This window comes from Lutjanus erythropterus, chromosome 3, assembly GCF_056507025.1.
Source record: "Lutjanus erythropterus isolate fLutEry1 chromosome 3, fLutEry1.hap2, whole genome shotgun sequence".
NCBI lineage: Eukaryota > Metazoa > Chordata > Actinopteri > Lutjaniformes > Lutjanidae > Lutjanus > Lutjanus erythropterus.
In genome coordinates this window covers 49184454-49204241 of record NC_139319.1, presented here as the reverse complement: position 1 = coordinate 49204241, position 19788 = coordinate 49184454, and the positions used below count along the sequence as shown (strand labels likewise).

The following is a 19788-nucleotide window of genomic DNA, read 5'->3' as shown; positions in this document are numbered from 1 at the left end:
TACTGACTGTTATACTATGATAGTGTCCTCCAGTATTAAAATATGGATTCAATTTAGACATCATCTTGGCCTGCAAACACTTTATACTGGGGCTCCACTACAAATATATATATTATACATACATCCATACATCCATACATCCATCTTCCAAACATGCAACAGAGCTGTGATAAGGGGATGAAACAGCAATACATTCCTCCATGACTGTTAGACAGAAGGCTGTACTCAGTACCTTGCTCACACCGAGAGAGGTATCAGGAGCACACACACAAGCATGCATAGAGCTCTGCCTCTTCATCTTCTTCTTCCCTCAAACTCTGATTATACCATTTTCTTTGTAGTTTTACATGAAATATTGTTGTCATGTATGAATGCAAGATACAAGAAAGGATTGCTGCAGAAACATGCCAATTTAAGTTTGTCCCACAACCATTACTTAGCACTTGAATGAATAAGATAGCCCAACTAAAGAACATTACATGTCCTGTTCAAGAAAATGGCACTAACACTGAAATGTTCTGTAGTGATGGTGTAAATAGTCTCATGCTTGCACGGTTGTTTTTCTTTCCATTTTGACAGTTCCACTTGTTTCAAAGTTTAAAACTATGGTTGCAACTAATGCTTATTTCCACTATTGATTAATGCTGATTATATCTTCTCAATTAATCAAGTAGTTGTTTTGTCTGTGAAATGCCACAAAATGGTGAAAAAAAAAGGTTTTTGTTTAGTGTCTCCCGAAGTGCACAATTATGGTGTCAAATGTTTTATTTTGTCCACAACCCAAAGATATTTAGTAAACTGTAATAAAGGGTTAAAGAAACCACAACAACAACTCTCACATTTGAGAAAGTGCATCAGAGAATTTTGACTTTTTTTCTCTTAAAAATTACTCAAAGCAATTCACAGATTATCAAAATAGTTGGCAGTTTGTTGGCAATATCAAGATTCTCTTGGACTGAACTAATATATTATCTTTCCTCATGTCGTTGTGATGGCCCACTAGCAGATGTAGACATAAAATATTTTTATATTGTGGTGGATTTATTGGACCATGATGCTGTATTCGCTGCGTAAAGATTTATTTCATCACAACTTACAATTTACAATTTAATTTAGCAGACATTTTTATCTAAAGTCACGTACATCTGAGAGCTGATACAACACACAAGCAAGGATCTAGTCATGAGAGAACAACACGAATAAGTCCCATGAAGCAAAGTTCAAGTCTGACTGAGAGACTCTGACAATCGCTCCACCAGAATGGAAGAGTCTAGCAAGTGACCTTGAACTCTGTTGTGGTGGTCGAATCTGGTGTCTTTCATTTTAGATATTAGAACATGATGTTGGTCTAAAACGTGGAAGAAAATACAATTGTATTTACCAGAAAATATAAGTGGTTGTAAGTCACCATTTACGTTTCACTTTCAAAGAAACTGCCCATAAAAATTGTACAGATTTGATATTTGATTAGAACTTTAAAGCGGTGAAGAAATTTTCAGCAAATGCTGCTCTAGATGTGCTTTTTTTTTACAGAAATGTCTACTTAAGGATTAACAGAAGTGTCCATGAACGGCCCAGGGGATATACTGTAAATCTACAGAATTTTCCATTTTAGGGTTGAAAGAAATGTCCACAAACCTAACAGAATATGTACTGATAATTTTTTGCCAGGACATCATTCATTACTCTACAGATTGTTTTCTTACAGTGTAGCTGAGTTAACTAGAATAAATTAAAAATAAGTTAAAAAAATACATCTGTAATTTTTACCCAGTAAATACATAAATAACCTGAGGCACAGCACATCTTAAGACAGAAGTTGTTGTCCCTTTATGCCACAAGAGGGAGTATATGTTTAATGAGCTCAAGGAATTACATACATCACACACCTTATGATGTGGTGCTATAAAAGAAAGGCTGGGCAGAAATGTATAAAAACACTGCAAACTCTGGCTTTTTTGCAGAATACCAACCATGAAAAGGAAAAAAAATAAGAATTCTTTATTCAAGGGTCAGACAGATACAGCTACCATTTCCTGCCACCTACAAAGTTTTAGAGGAATGGATTCTTTTTTAAATTCGTATAGATATTCTGGGGCAGTGGTTCTCAAACAGGGGTCTGTGGCACAAGTGGAGTGGTGAAAAGTTTTTAGACTCATTAATTTAAAAAAAATATGTAAATAAATATCTAGCCTATAGTTTTATTCATAATTCAACAAATGATATATGTTTAATCTTAGCAGTGCCTTTAGCTATAATGAAATGAAACAGAATAAGCAATGCCTGAACATATCAGAAAATAGAGATAACACAATTAAAGTGACAATAAAGTCATTTCTGGTTTTGGTTTAACTTCTATTTCAATTGCTGATTTGAGGACATGGACCAAAAAAGCAAGTGGATTTTTCATTGTTATTATTTTTTGTTTGTTTGTTTGGTTGTTTGTTTGATATATCGATATATAATGATATATTGTATATTTGTTTATCCTAATTATCAAAGTTAAATACAGTTTGGGAGGGATGATACATAGACCCCTCTTCAAGATCAAGATCTAGTCGCTCACCTGGTAGAACACATGCCTTATTTGCAAAGGCAGACTCCTTGCTGCAGAGGGTTTCATTCCAGCCCTTGGACATGTGCTGCATGTCATCTGTTCTCTCTCTGCCACCTGTCCTATGACATTCTTCAGTCTGCCCTGCATGTCATCTGTTCTCTCTCTGCCACCTTTCCTATCACATTCTTCAGTCTGCCCTGTTATTAAAGCCAAAAAAATCAAGCTGTAATGTTATTCAATACATAAGACATGATTTTTAATGTCTGTAATGTGGAAACTAGCTTCTAACCCGTGAGTGGAAAATGAAGTGCTTTATACCAGCTTATCTCACTGTTAGGAGATATATTTTAAATTTTGCATGTCTAGAATAGATTTGAAAAGAATCTCAAGTCAATCTATGTTCGGATTCCTCATTAGCTCAACTGTAATTACGCATGTTACATATGCAAACACTGCATCCTTACTGCAGCGGCCCTGGTTTGATTCCAGTCAGAGTAGGGAGGAGGCTTAAGTGTTTCTTAAGCAGAGGAGAACATGACAAAGAACTGATGAGTGACAGTGAGTTAGTAAAACGCTATGGATTGGACTGTGCGGGGATAACATTTGTGGTCGATCTCATGAGAGACGTGCTCATGTAACAATAATAATGATCAACTTTTTTTTTATGTACCACTTTTTTAATGTTACCAAGTACTTTACAAGATAAAATAAAACTAGACAAGGCTGATAAATCTTCCTTAACAACAATAACAATAACACTATGATGCCAGAAATTAAAGTGATCATAACAGGGAGACTTTGGTCTGTTACAACTTTCCATCAGCAGAGTGATCACACAATTACAGTGCTTTCACAGTCTTACATGGTGATACAGTTGATTTCATTTCCACTGGATGCCCACATCTGCCAGGCTCACAAAATGGCATTCATGGACACAGGAAGTACAATTAGGCTTACAAAGTATTCAGTTCTTAAAGGATAACTTCAGTATTTTTCAGCCTGGGTCTAATTTCCCCATGTGTATGTGTGTGTATGATTGAAGGGGACAACTCATTTTGAAATTGGTCCAGTATTGAGGGATGCAGATGCAGCCAGCAGTCGCAAAACAAGTTACAACAGTATATATGGGGGTAAATGCCTCCTGTAAAAGTTCATGCATTGAAAGTGCTTTTTTTCCACCACAGACCAGCTCAGATCACCAGTGTAAACTCTGTTAACAGCATGCAAAGCACATCTCTTAACCTTCACTTGCTCCAGGCTGTGTGTGACAAAATCTCATGGGATCTTAGTGTGTTGCCAGAAGAAAACAAAGGAACCATGACTGAGAGCCGGTCAGAGTGGAGTTGGTTGTCCCTGAGTGCAGTTGAGAGTTTCACTATATCGATTAAAAACAAAAAAAAAAACAACAACAACAAAAAAAAAAAAAGATGCTGAAGTTGTGGCTAATTGTGCTACAAATTGATGCTAACATTCCTGTCCAGACACTGCATCTTGCAGACCATCGGGTCTGCAGTGTCCCAAGATCACTACTGCCAGCCCAAGAAGAGAATACATCCGATTTTAACTCATATGCTACAAGTGTTTAAAGCGGCAGAAAAATTCCTCAAAGTTAAAAGTGTTTGGTGTAAATCATCCCCGCTATGGAATAATGGTGACCTTTTATCTAGGGGGATGTTGAGAATTTATTTTGAGGGAATATATTATTTGTAAGGATTAATAAATTAAAATATAAGTTACTGTTAATATTCATAAACAGTTAGAATGTAGTTTAATAAGGGACTGCATTTTTTCAGTTCATTTGATTTAGACTTAGATGTAATGGACTTCAGTACCCAGGATGCTCTAGGAAAAAGTGTGGACATGACGTGATGACATCATTGTTGTTGTTACTAGGCAGCCATACTGTGCCTCTCGTGTAGCGCATTCTATGAAATTTACTGACCATTCTATGGCCATTATCACTAAAGGCTAAAACACACCGTGCCACACTGCATCACCCTCGTCCAAGACACTGTGCTTGGAATATATCTCGACCTCAGCATCTCTGAACCCCCATCTTTGCCCTCAAGCTAGCGTGTGTTGTCAGACTGAGCTCCTGTCTGTGCAGGAGAGCAGAGACAGTGGTCTGAAGAAGTGTGTGTGTGTTAAAGTGATAGTTCACCCAAAAATGAAATTTCACTCATGCCATTTACACCATGTTTTTAGCCTAAATGTCATCTGTAGCCTCTCAGACCGGATCTGTGTGCACACGCCTGAAGCAGGTACACAAGCTCTCGCCCAAGTGGTGTAGCTGCAGCAAAGAAATGATGTTCCTCTTCTATATCAGTCCTCGAACATTTTCTTCTTGGTTGAAAGTTTGCAAAGTCAACTGTACGCATAACAAGTCACTATTTCTGAGAAGATCTCGCTCTGTCTGAGTTGCTTCCAGGTAGCATGTAAACACAGGTGTGAAAGTATCGCAAGACCTTGTATATCTCGTGTTGCACCGCTTGGGCAAGAGCTTGTGTACCCACTTCAGGCTTGTGCAAGCAACTCCGGTCTGAGAGGTTACAGTTGACATTTAGTCTAAAAATATGGCGTCTTTTTGGGTCAAATTTTAATGTCTCAGCTCACGGACACTTGGGTTACACCACACAAAGAGTATGGAGACATTTTGTGGGTTTTTTTGTGTTCTTTTTTACATCTTAAAACTGGTCACCATTCACTACAATTGGCCGCAACGCTGTTTTCCACTGAAACTCCAGTGTTTTGTGAACTGGAGATCTTCACCCATCAGCACAGGGATGAGTAGATATCGAGAGAAATTTAATTTGTGGGTAAACTATCACCTTAGGCTCTCGGTACTTTCTAACCTCTAAATGAATGACTGTGGATTCAAGTTTAGTTTCTCTCCTGTGATGCTGTTTATACGTTTAGGTCACTGCTTTATTTTACCATTTCTTAATATTTGCTTAAGAAGTAATGGCAATTCTTCAATTTGTGTTCAACATTGTAGAGAAAGGCTATGTAGCAGTAGGTTTGGGCCAAAAATACAATCATGTGATATTGGAACTATTGATATGTCAGATCATTCACCGATAGATTTATAATTAACTAGAGATGAACCGATCGACCGTGTGACCGGCCCTGACCGGTGACCGGCCGGTCAGCGTCACATATCCGATTCTGTGCCCGTCATTGTCACACACGTGTTCTGCACGATGGTCACATCATGCACGCAGCAGACAAACTGACCATGATGTCAATGCAGCGCTGATAACAGCTACACACTCTGATACATGTCTGCTTGAAGCTGGTGTCAGCGACAGATTCCAAGAACAAGATAAAGAGAAGACAGAAAGTCTACAATGAGACAGAGCAGCTGACAACTATGTAGCTCTTCAGGCTAATGTTAGCCAGCAGCAGACTGCTGTTCACAGAGGGACAGTTAAAATCTCACCTCCTGTTCTGGCTGAAGAATAAACAACCTGTGTTGATGTGTCTCCTCAAACATTTTCTCATCCAGACTCCCTTAACTTCTGCTTCTGTTTTTCTCAAGGCAAAGTTTTACGGCAGCAAACTGTTGCATCACATCCGTCTCCGGTTTGTTTACATCTGCTTCCACAGGAGATCATGTGAAATCGCGTTCCGCGAAATCCCGTGAGAATCCATGATATCGCGGGTTTTCATGAGTCATCCCATTCAGCTGATCAATAATCTTAATGTAAAACTATAATAAGGCCTGGCTGTAACCTGGAGGACTTTGGAGAAAATGTAAATAGCATTTAATGAATATTTAATAGTCAGTGTCATATTATGAACATCTAATTTAATTTTTACAAGAAAAGTTGCAAAAATGTTTGTGAATGCTGTCAATTCCAGTTCTTAGAAAGACTGAAAATCGGAATCAGCAGGTCAGACCCTTATAAAAACCGGAGATCGGAATCGGCTAAGAAAATTGCAATTGGTGCATCTCTATAATTAACATCAGTAATAATCCAAAATCCACACTGTGGAAATTAAATTCAAACATATTAAATAACCCCCAGGTAAAAGAAGAAATGGAAAAGGAAATAGAAACCTATTTCAAAGAAAACAGTAATGGAGAGGTGTCCCCACCTATTGTGTGGGATACATATAAAGCAGTATTAAGGGGGAAAATAATTTCCCGTTCCTCATCACTAAAGAAACTCAAACAAGAGAGGCTCAACAATTTGTACAGTAAACTTAAGGAATTACAAAAAAACCCATAAGAGTAGAGCAGAATCAGATAAGGCAGTAGCAATTAAGAAACTGCAAAATTAGATAGATGAGATATATTCTGACGAAATAAAAAAAAAAAAAGGATATTTCTGAAACAGGCTTATTATGAGGCAGGAAGTAAAGCTATGAAACTACTGGCATACAAATTAAGGAAACAGCAGGCAGACAAAACTATTAATAAATAATGTCTATAAACAAATGTCCTAAAACAAAGAATATACAGTATAAAATGGAGGAGATTCAAAGTAGGTTTGAGGAGTACTATAAAGAATTATATTCACAACCAAGACTAGATGGAAAAATTAAATAAATATTTTCCTTAAACTTCTGAATCTACCTCTAGTTACACAGGAACAAAATAAAGCACCGGTTACTGAAATTACTGATAAAGAAGTTAAGGCAGCAATAACAAGACTTAAACCGCATAAAAGCCCAGGCTCGGATGGCTTTACGACTGAATGGTATAAAACTTTTAGCGAACAGATAACTCCAAGCTTGCGACAGACTTGCAATTGGGCACTCAAAAAGGGAGAGATCCCCCCTTCATCGAGGGAAGCCATAATCTCAACAATACCAAAAGATGGTAAAGATAAATTAGATTGTAAACAATATCAACCCATTTCAGTATTAAACGTGGACTATAAAATTTACATCTCAATATTAGCTAGAAGAAGAGAAAAAATCCTATCATCCCTTATCCACCTGGACCAGACAGGATTTATCCATCAGAGACAAACTAATGATAGCCTAAGGAGAACACTGCACATTATGTGGCATATTCATCAAAATAAGATGGAAGCAATGCTTATAGGATTAGACGCAGAGAAGGCATTCGATTCAGTCAGATGGACCTTCCTGTATAAAGTTTTGGAGAAGTTTGGCTTCCACAAAACCTTTATTTGAACTCTCCAAGCAATATACAATAATCCCACAGCAAGAGTTAAAATCAATGGCAGCATCTCAAAATCATTTACACTGGAACGTTCCTGCAGGCAGGGCTGCCCCTGTTCCCCTCTCCTCTTTGCTCTCTTTATTAGAGCCTCTCAGCCAGTATATTAGACAAAATGAAGAAATCAGGGGTATGCATATAGCGGGAGGGGAACATAAATTATCGTTATTTGCGGATGACGTATTGATCTTTTTAACCCGGCCTCTAGTATCACTACCAACTTTGATGTCATCTTTGAAGAGATTTGGTCAGTTGTCAGGATATAAACTAAATATCCAAAAAACCCAAATTTTGAATCTCAACTATGATCCACCAAATCACCTCCTAGAAAAGTATGATTTGAAGTGTGATAAGAAGTCAATGAAGTATTTAGGGGTTAATCTTCCTCAGGATATCACAAAATTATTTGAAGCCAATTACATCCCTATAAAGTCTAAAATTAAATGTGATATTTTTAGGCGGAATCACCTACCATTCCTCAGTTTATCCTCCAGGAGTCAAGATGGTTATTTTGCCTCGCCTGTTATACCTTTTCCAATCCCTGCCAATAAATATAACTAAACAGCAATTCATTGAATGGGACAAATTAATTTCCTGGTACATCTGGATGGGTAAGAAACCAAGAGTAAAATACAAAGTAATGCAATTATCTAAAGAGAATGGAGGTCTAGCATTACCAGACTTAAAAGACTACTATTATGCAGCTCACTTAAGGCCCTTGGTGTGTCTTTGTAATTCACAGTTCAGAGCAAGGTGGAAGGAAATAGAAGTTGGGAAATCTATTGGATCATCAACACAAGCTATGATTGTCGACAGTAGATTGATGGACACTTTTACAGATAAAAACAATCCTTGGATACAAGTGGCTCTTAACACCTGGCAGAGGGTAGTTAAAAAATATAACCTGAAGGGTGTGGAGAAATTAAGATGGTGCGCATATGATACTGACTTCATCCCAAACGAGACGGATACCAGATTTAAAATATGGATGGGTAAAGGGCTAACATCATATTGCTGATGTATCCATAACAAAACACTGAAAAGCTTTGAGACACTTAAAAAAGATTATGGATTGGAGGATCAGGATTTTTTCAGATATCTACAAGTGAGACAGAGTGAATGGAATTATAGCTGAGGGCTTGGAGAAAGTAGACAATGATATATTGAATATTTTTGTGTCAATTTACAAATCAGGAAATGGATGCAAAATAATATCCAGATTATATAATAGTAGGGCTGCACGATATTGGAAAAAACTGACATTGCAATTTTTTTTTTTAACCCTGCGATATATATTGCGATATGAAAAAATACAGGAATTTTCACCAGATGACTTGAATAGCACTTTATGTTATGCTGCACTGCTGCCATCTTGTGGACAATTAACCTGCACTGATCTTGTGACTCACTCCATATACGGGGGCACTGCACGCAGTGTGTGTCAGGTACCCTTGAAATTAAATGAACACGTTTAGTTCATTTGCCTCCTACATCGCAATGTGACTATTGCGCACACATACATTGCAATGACGATGCTCAAACGATATATTGTGCAGCTCTATATAAAAGCTTTCAGGACTCCTCAAAGACAACCACCCAACATGTAAAAAATCAATGAGAAAGAGAGGGAGGAATGGTCATATCTGAAGATGAGTGGGGGGATATCATCACACTGTTGGAGGCAATTTGGATGGAAAAATATCATGAGATTTTCATTACTCCTGCCCAGAAGAGATATCAAGGTGTTGGAATGAATTGTTGGGGGCTATGTGGAACAGATGTAGGTAACCATTATCATTTATTTTGGGATTGCCCCAAAATTACATTCCATTGGAGGGAAATTCATAAATGTTTGGAAACAGTAATTCAGATCACTATTCCATTTGATGCTTTGACAATGTATATGGGCACTGTAACACTGAATCTTCAAACTAAAACAGACAAATATTTAATGAGAATATTACTTATTGGAGGCAAAAAAGCTGTGACGAGGAAGTGGTTACAACCAGATGCTCCAACATTAGAGGACTGGTTAAAAATTATTCAGGAAAATCTACACAATGGAGAGACTAACCTTTTCTATAAAAATGCAAAGAGAAAAATGTAGGACATTGTGGTCAAAATGGATTGGATACATTAATTCACAGAGACCTGACCTACTTTAAAGGAAATTGACATTTTCAATGAACTATGAGGAGCAGACTTTCATAGATAAATGAATGTGTATGACATTGTTTGTTCAAATGTTTATAGTTGCTGACACTAAAATGTAAGGGAGAAAAATAGTAGAAGACAAGCTTATTATGACTAAGTTTAATGCCATTATTTGAGTTATGTCTTTACTATTATGTACTTATGTAAATGTGATTTATGTACTGTCTCCATGTACTGAATGTCTTGCAAACCTGGACTGTGAATGACCTCCCTAATAAAAACAGAAAATTGTTCTTTTCAAGTTCATTTTTAGTAATTAAGAAAAGCTATATTAACCAACATCTTACAGTGTTAGTGGTAACCCTTGAGAGAATTAATATCAACACTGCATACAAGAGTTAGAAAAACTAACAATTGTTAGTGTTAAGAAGTGTTGAATTTTAACTCAAATTGTCAATAATTACACTAAATTAGTGTTAAGGTACCAACTCTCCAAAAACAATAAAATTAACTATCTGTGGTGTGGACCCATATAGACATTTCAAAAGTCAACAGAATTTAATAAATTCCAACAGTGTTAATCTGAGTATACAGATTTTGCTGTGTAGCTGGCAGCATATTACTTCACACAGTGGCAGTTAAAAACTCATTTCCTGTTCTGACTTAAGAATAAACAATCTGTGCTGACCAGAGGGGTGTACTACGAAGCGAGATGAATGGGTTAGCGAGCTATGTTGAGTCTAAAGCCAGGATTTTCAGTGTCACGAAAGTGGCTCTCTTTTAACCTGGCTAGATCACCATGGTAACTTATGCTAAACTCATAACTGGTCGGGAGCAGGTTATGTTCAGAGATTCAGATTAAATCGTCTGTAAAAAGCGCAGTTCTTTCACTTATAATTGTCCTAACAAGGTTGTTTATGAGCGATATAGCTTTTAAACTGAGGAAAGACAATAAAAATGAAAAGTTGTTGAGCTGTATGTTCGTAATATCACCGAACGAAGCAGCACAAACGGTATGCATCGCGCTATCATGATGGTAACCTCCATTTGGTGATGCAGAGTCATTTTTCCCATTTGCTCCAGATCATATTAACACTTTAAATTGTCATGGTATATAATCCACACACTAAAATAATGATGAAGCAACTACAGACACTTTGAATACTTTTTACTGTTATCTGTTTTGTCTTTGTGATATTGCAGCTCAGATCACTGATTAGAAAATTCATCATCATTTATCACAGACAATCTTAAATCAGTTGCACTCATTTTACGTTGTTTGGTCAGAAACTTAAGTGATCTCCACGTCTCTGTCATCATAGGACAGTGTCAGACAGACTTCATCATGTTTAAATCTGCTGTATGGAGTTTTATTGTTTAATGTGCAGTTTTCATGTTAGAATAAACCGCAGCATTAAGACCACATTTAGTCGATCAGTAATTTTCTGACAGCATACTTCTTCTCCTGCTTTATTTGCAGCAACAATGTTGCTTTTTGCTGTAATGTATTTTGTATATTTTCCACAGCTCATAATTATAACAACTTGATGATTTTGACTTAAGTGGCTTGCGATCGCTTCATTTCATGCGGAAGAAGAGTCAAATGATGCAAGAAATGCCCCTTTTATGTGAGCGCGCACAGAGTCTGAAGACGAAAGCCTGGATTAACAAAGCAAGTTGATAACCATCATCGTGACACCCGTTATCTCTGATTGCGGTTTTAGACTTTGTCGATCCAGATCATGCAAAGAAAACCTGGCTGTGTTGAGCTTGCTTCGTAGTATACCCCTCATGTCTACCCAAACATCATCCAGACTCGTTTAGGTCTCTTCTTTTGTTTTTTCCTCACTGCTAAGCAGTACTACAGCAAACTGTTGCACCAAGTCAGCCTCTGTTTTGTTTACATCTGCCTACCCATGACTTCACAAGAGATTGTGCTTACTCTGGTACATAAACTTAATAAGACTAAGACTAAGAGTGACCCAGAGCACTTTTGGAGAAAATGTAAAAGTTATTTCATAGCCAGTGTTTTATTATGAATGTATGTGTGAATGTACAATTTAATTTTCCATTAAAGAACAGTTACAAAAATGTTTCTATATACTGTCAATTGCAGGTCTTACAAAGACAGAAAAGCAGAATTTGCAAAGGTCGACTTTAAATTAGACTTGCACCGATTAATCGGCAATGCTCGGAATCGGGCCGGTTTTCACGTGACTGGCCTTGACCGGTGACCGGCCGGTCAGCGTCACAAATCTGGTTCTGTGCCCGTCATTGTCACACACGTTCTGCACGATCGTCACGTCATGCGCGCAGCAGACAAACTGACCGTGACGTCAACACAGCGCTGGTAACAGCTACACACTCAGACACGTCTGCTTGAAGATGGTGTCAGCGACAGATTCCAAGAACAGGATAAAGAGAAGACAGACAGTCTACAACGAGACAGAGCAGCTGACAATGACGCAGAACAGCCGTTGAACTCTCTCGCGCTTCAGGCTAATGCTAGCAAGCTAGCGGCAGACTGCTGTTCACAGAGGGACAGTTCAAATCTCACCTCCTGTTCTGGCTGAAGAATAAACAACCTGTGTTGATGCGTCTCCTCAAACATTTTCTCATCCAGACTCCTTTAACTTCTGTGTCTGTTTTTCTCACGGCAAAGTTTTACTTCAAACTGTTGCACCACGCTAGTCTCCGGTTTGTTTACATCTGCTTCCACAAAAGATCACGTGAAATCGCGTCCCACGAAATCCCGCGAGATGGTCTCGCGAGATCACGTTCACCCAATTCACCCAATTCACCCATTTCATTAAAAAATATAATAAGGCCCGGTTGTAATCTGGATGATTTTGGAGAAAGTATTAAATGAATATTTAATAGTCAGTGTCTAATTATGAACACATTTACAAGAAAAGTTGCAAAAATGTTTGTGAATGCTGTCAATTACAGTTCTCAGAAAGACTGAAAATCGGAACCGGCCAAAATCGGAATCGGTAGGTCAGACCCCTCAAAAACCGGAAATCGGAATCGGCTAAGAAAGTTGAAATCGGTGCAAGTCTACTTTAAATAGAATGGAGTTGGCCATGGACATCGCAATCTATACAATTATAAGCATACAGTTGTTTGACATTGACTGTTAGATACTGGTTGGTTAATGGTTTAATATTTTGTGTATCAATTACTTTGTAGCTGATAAGGTTAATTATCAGCTAATTATAGTCAGGTTCTAACTGCAGTATGCAATAAATGGTTGTCCTTTGTGTATGTTTACCTGTCACTCACTGCTGAAAGTACAGAACACAATTAAAAGAAATTATATTTTATAATAACGAGATATTAAATGAGCTTTTAGGTTGTCATATATATTGCATTTATTTATTGGTTTGATTAATGGTTTACAGTGGTAAATAATGTTTTTTTTTGTGCCTTCTCCTAAAAATGACTTCATTCCAGGCCTGAGTATACATTGTCAGTTCTGACAAAGAAAGAACCAATATTTTTATAGTCATACTTAAGCTATATCACATGGAAGCAGCTTACCTTAATGGTGATAACACACTTGCCACTCTGTATTTCACACGCAGCAGCAAATTCCTGGAACATAAGTATGCACAGTGAGTGTTATAGTCAAAAACATGGTGACACAAAACATTGTGTGGCAAAAACATAATATAGGGTGAGTAATTCCTCTGGAATTAAACCAAAAAAAAAAAACATTCAAAAACCACAGAGAAATAACTTGATGCTTTAGTCCCACTGACACATTTGGCACGAATGTAACGAGTTCTGGCAAAGGACAAACCCATCCTTACTTTGTGATCACGTCATGAAATTTTTGAATTGATACAGAAAAGTAAAGTATAGTATAGTAATTTGAATGTATTTTTTGTTGGTTCCGTTTTGTCATGTGAGCTTGTCTTTTATGTGATACAGAACAGGAATTAACTGTAAAGCAGAGTTAAGTGAGTCAGGGCTGTTTAATTTGAACTGATTTTATTACTTCATTTTCAATTTTTTCCTGCACAATAATAAATGAAATAAAAGTGAAAAATGTTATGTTATTGTTTTTTATGCCTTCACAAAGGAATAAAAATATTTGTGCAGCATTGCGCATAATTTATATAAGTACTTTAACTTTTAACTTTTCTAAGCCAATCATGCAATAAACTAATCAGAAATTAAAAGCAGGTGCGGCACCAGCGCAAGCAGTGGTAGCATGACGAGGAAGAGAAGGAAACAAGGATGTTCTGATACCAGCCCGAGTCTCTTGCAAAACGCATTTTCATCCAGTGAGTCATTAAATCAACATTATTACTCCCTTACTCGAATTGAGAATTGTAACACCGGTACCTCCGTCCCCTCACTTTCTTCACTTCGGATCCACATACACTAATATCAGGCATGCCCTTGTCCATAATTTCTGGGTGTTAACTGGGTATCACGGACTTTTACCCTCCCTGCGCCTCAACTTTGAGACTTTGACTTTGAGATTCACTGACAAACAGGGTGAAATAATGTGTGAAAAGAGGAACGTAGCGTTGATCCTCAGCACAATTTATAATGAGAACTACTAAGCAGGGTTAGTGTTATGGTTAAATTAGCTAACGTTAGCTACCATCCAGCCTAAAATGCCACAGTTGCCCTTGAACTGTCAAAATAATTTCTCTTCAAATAGCAAACTGTTACTAGCTGACATGACTCTACATTAATGTTAGCTAGCTAACAATATACCAATCACCAGCACAAAGACTTATTTATCATTTAACTAATTTTAAACTTACTTCACTTTATTGTGCGGAGTTTTCCACCTCGAGTTTCTGGTCGGTCGGTCAGTCCCCTGATTTAATTACTGCCTGCTGTCGTCAACCCGGTATGCTACATTCAGAGGGCCCCGGAAATGGGAACGCTACAATTTATGAATATAACACAAGGCAGCTAGAAGATCAAACAACAAATACTGTCAGTCTAAAGACCCTGCTCAGTATTTTAAAATACGCAAATTTACTATAATAAAAAAAGAGAAAATGGTATCTCTATGAAAAAAAAAAAAAAAAAAAGAAGTAAAGAAGTTTAATATTAAGGATTTTCAGATTCAAAAGTAGGACTTCATAGTTCCTACTTGGGTTTCTTGTCCCAAGAAGAAATTTGTCTTCCCCTGCCTTTTCTGTCTCTTTGTCATGACAAAAATTGCATTTTAATTATTTTCGGCGCAATGTCATAAGAAAATTACCAAAAAGCTATTATTGTCAATTTTTTTTTATCATTCCTCAAAACAGGGTTGGGCAACAAAATGAGACTTCATCCATGCTACATCCACATACAACAAATATAAACAGATATGATCTGATGAGTATTTTCTCAAATGTCTGACATTTCATATGATATGATTATTCATTCATTTTCTGTAACCGCTTATTCTGGATCGGGTCGCGGGGGCTGGAGCCTATCCCAGCTGACATTGGGTGAGAGGCGGGGTACACCATAGACAACATAGAGACAGACACACTCACACCTACAGAAAATTTAGAGTCACCAATTAACCTAGCATGCATGTCTTTGGACTGCGGGAGGAAGCTGAAGAACCCGGAGAGAACCCACGCAGACACGGGGAGAACATGCAAACTCCACACAGAAAGGCCCAAATCATTTCAGCATTTAGTGTGAAGGCCTGTCCTTAAATTCTGTCATGATATAACACTTTACAAATACCAATCTGAAGCAGAGGGCCATCAGAAAGTACTTTCAGTGTTATTTCTGAATGGTATCATTGTGGGACAAGTCCTTAAAAATACCTACTGTGAATGGCAACAGGTGTCCTGTCCAATAAAGGCTAAATGCCCCCCCCCCCCAAAAAAAAAAGTCAAACTAGAATGTTGTGGGTAAAGTGTCTGTTCATGGAACATCCAGTGCTGAAGGTGCAGAATGGTGTGACCAGATCTCTGTGCCATCATTCACTGCCCAGCTCTGTCTGGTCTCACAATGGACTCTGCTTGACAGGAAGTTGAAGTGATTGGGGATATGCCTGATCTTTTGGTAGACTGTATGTGTCTTGACCAAACTGCACATGCCCATTGCTGTCTCCAGTTAGATGGATGATGTCTACTGTTGGCTCTGAAATCAAAGACAGGTGAATTGGTAGTTGCAGGAACTATTAAATATAAAGCCAATATCTCAAAAAAAAGTGAGAACTTTTAATTGAATATTAACAGAGATATTTATGCTGAATGAGTGCAATGACTGCAAGCAGAGGGAAACTTCTGACGAAGCTCTGTCACAAGTGATCTCTTTAGATGTTATGTTATTGAATTATTGACCACTTTAGGGGAAAGGAAAACAGGCCAATGCTCTGTTAAAGCTGTAAAGCCTATCACCACTTTAAAGTTGTAAGTGAAGCTGTAAGTGGTGAACATGAACAAACAGTTGCCCATTTACAGAGAAACTTAGGCATTCATTTGAAGTCAGATTTGTGTCCACCTGACAAAGATCAATATTCACTTTATTTCTGTTCAGGTCTGCACCAGATTTTCTGCTGTTTGGTGCTGGGTAGGTACTGTACAGTGAATTTATCAGCCTTTTCACTGAAGACTGAACAGCTGCCTGCTGTTGCTGGAACCTCGGTTGGTGATGTTGAGAGTGAGATCTGAATTTGCCATCTAGAAAATCAGAACAATTGGTTAAAAGAAGGTTAAAACGTGTTGGTGATGATTCTTTGTGATAATTGACTAATATGGATGAATGCACTTTTAACAAACAAGAAATTGTTGTGTAAGCAGCATTTTTTTTAAAGAGTGATAAAAAATGCTGGGCACACAAGCTGCATAAAGTAGACTGTCTTCATAGAGGATTTTGGACACTACTTGAATAATGCTGCAACTACCTTGCTCACCAAAATGACCCTGTGTGTAAATAAGACAGCTCTGGAAATTTGGATTTGTTTGGAGAAGATATTTTTTCATTTTTCTACTTACTTGGAAATAGCCTATTTCCCCCAGCTTCCCAGGTAGGGATATATTTGACACATTTTACTGAAATTGCCCTCATCTCCGAGTCTTTTAGAAATCAATTTTCAGACACTTGAATCTTCTTTATTAAAACTTCTTCCAACAGCACAGCACAGCAGACAGAGCTGTGTTGGTAGACAGAAATAATAGAACTGGAGATCAATCATCCTTATTGATTATTACAGCTCTTAATATCAAACACAAACTTCATTATAACTTAATCAAACAATAGTAACAGAGTAAATGGTAGTCATCTACTGTTTAATACAAATTTTAATACAGCTATCAAGGTAACTGCTGCCTGCCTTTTATTCCACCAAAATCCTTTTTTTTTTGTCTAGCAAAGTTTTGGCTGAACTGAAGTCCCCGATCTAATCATCACTGTACGCCACTGATACAAGTTTTTATACTAAGAATTTTTCTGATCTCTCTTCTTCCTCCCTTCAACTTGTTATATGCTTTGTTGAGCTCAGTGCTTCAATCCACTTCTCAAGATTGTTTTGGCTATAATAGTTCATCTTTGCTCTGGACAGTTCTATAAGCACATACTCTATTAAAAAGCAATAGTTAAGCCAAAAATGAAAATTCACTCAATATCTACTCACCCCTGTGCTGATGTGAGGATGGGTGAGGATCTCCAGTTTGCAAAACACTCCCGGGTTTCAGCAGAAAACAGCCTTGCAGCCAAATCCAGTACAATTGAAGTGAAAATTTTAAAATGTAAAAAAAAGAACAAAAACCACAAGATGTCTCCATACTGCTTTGTGTGGTGTAATCCAAGTGTGAAACTCAGCTAAAAATTACACACAGGCAAACTTCAATGACGAAGCAAACAGTCAGTGTGGGTCAAAATGCCGTAACAGGCTATTTTATTACGGTGGAGGGTCGCTAACATCAAATTTAAAAAGGTTAAAAGGTCAAATATCTCGCTGCAGATGGTGTGGGCACACCGGTCAGCAGGCTGGTGCACTTGCAGTATACTACATGTGAACAAAACAAAGATATATTTAAATGCCAAAACTAGAAAATAAAGTAAACCCTCTTTACCCCAACAGAAACACACCCAAACTAATACCAGTGCCACAGCAAACCTTAAAGGATAACACCACAAATCGACAGGTGAACTCCCACTGCACCAGCTGCTCCTGTGACCGAAGGCCAACACCAGCTGCAGCACTGCAACAGAAAAGCAGAGCTATAAGTTAGCCATGTACTCCAAATGCTAAAAAACAAAATCCAAATATAATAGTAGGCCGTAAACGGCAACCAGCACTTTTCCCTGTAAATTTAACAAAGCACATGTTAAATCTCAGGCTACAGACATGCAAACAATGCTTGATATAAGGAGGCATTCTCATACCTTGCCCCTGGCACTACTGTAGGATTGTTAGGACCCTTTACAAAGAAAGAATAAATTATTGGCAGACCCACATATTTACAGTTTCTATATTTACATGCTATGTACAAATAAAATACCTCAGGGTGCATTTTGCACCCCTACATTACCCTTAAAAACAAATAATCTCAGAACAGGATTTGTTTGGCTTACCAGAGGAGCATGTGCACCAGAGTGATTTCAGGAGCATGAGTGAGGCTTACACACCTGTGCTTCATGGCCTCTTAACAACTGCAGTGCTCTCCTCCTGATTGGCCAATTGTGCCTGACTCTCTATTCCCCCTGCTACAATCTACCCCTGGGATTTGACTCAACATCCCGTCGATGGATCCTTCAAAGCCAGGGCCTGTAGAAAGTCACACATGGAGCATCTACACGGACGTGTTGAGAGTGGTACGTGGCCGATCTGGGAAGGTGATGTAAGTTACGGTGCTGGCCAGCTGTGGTCCGTTGAGAGCATCTCAGTCCTTCATTCTCTGTATTCAGAGTCCCATCATCCGGTGGTCCCATCTCCATGTCTTGTGGGGGCAACGGAGGCAGATTTCCAACTCCTGCTGTATTGGTTCGAGGCACCTGTTCCACAAATTCCAACACAAAGGGGATGTCAGTAACAGAGTCATCAACCTTATTTGCTAAGTCAATGGGCAGACCTGGATCAGGGATTGTATACACATCATTTGGTATACCTGGAGCTGGGCGTATTTCGGTCCTGTGAATTTGTTTAGGACGGCCTTTACCATCTGCTGTTGCTATGGTGTAAATTGATCCCCCATGTTGGGGACCACGTACCACTTTGTATAGCACTGAGGACCAGTGGTCCTGTATTTTGTGGCGTCCCCTGTGGCTATGGTCACGGCAGAGCACTAATTGTCCTGGCTGCAAAATATCCTCTGTTACCTTCGCATTATGGTGTTTAGCCCGCCAATCAGCAGCAGTTTGAAGCCTTTGTCTTGTTTCCTGGTAAACAGAGCTCAAAGCATTACGATGACTGGTGGTCCATTCATCAGGCGTCGTTGGCTCTTGTAGCTTTGCGCCCCCCAACAGACAGTCAATAGGCAGTATCCTGTCGATTGATGTTTAGTTGTATTATAGGCAAACACCACTTGTGCTATATGTTCAGTCCATCTGTTTTTCTGATGTTGTGGTAATGTGCGGAGTAGGTCATGCAATGTCCTGTTAAATCGCTCGCACTGACCATTACCTTGGGGTCTGTATGGGGTTGTTCTGGTCTTAACTATGTTGTACATGCTACAGAGCTGCTGTATTACTTTGGCTTCAAAACAACGACCTTGGTCTGAGTGCAATTGGCGGGGCACTCCAAATATATAAAACCAATTAGTAATCAAGGCCTGAGCCACAGTGGTTGCAGTTTGGTCTCTAGTTGGAATGGCTTGTGTATATTTGGAGAAAACATCTGTCATTATGAGCACATTTTCTCGCCCATCAGATGAGGGTTTCTCGGACAGTAAAATCTATGGCCAAAATATCA

General features: G+C 38.3%; 1 long non-coding RNA gene across 1 annotated transcript; it reads right to left on the bottom strand.

Annotated features, from left to right (window-relative positions):
* Positions 1–17692: 17692 nt before the first annotated feature.
* Positions 17693–19353, bottom strand: LOC146330974 (uncharacterized). The gene is made up of 3 exons (XR_014769785.1): positions 18453–19353; positions 18264–18298; positions 17693–18182 (listed from the first exon to the last, which is right to left on the bottom strand). It is a non-coding gene; the product is annotated as an uncharacterized LOC146330974 (long non-coding RNA).
* Positions 19354–19788: the final 435 nt, after the last annotated feature.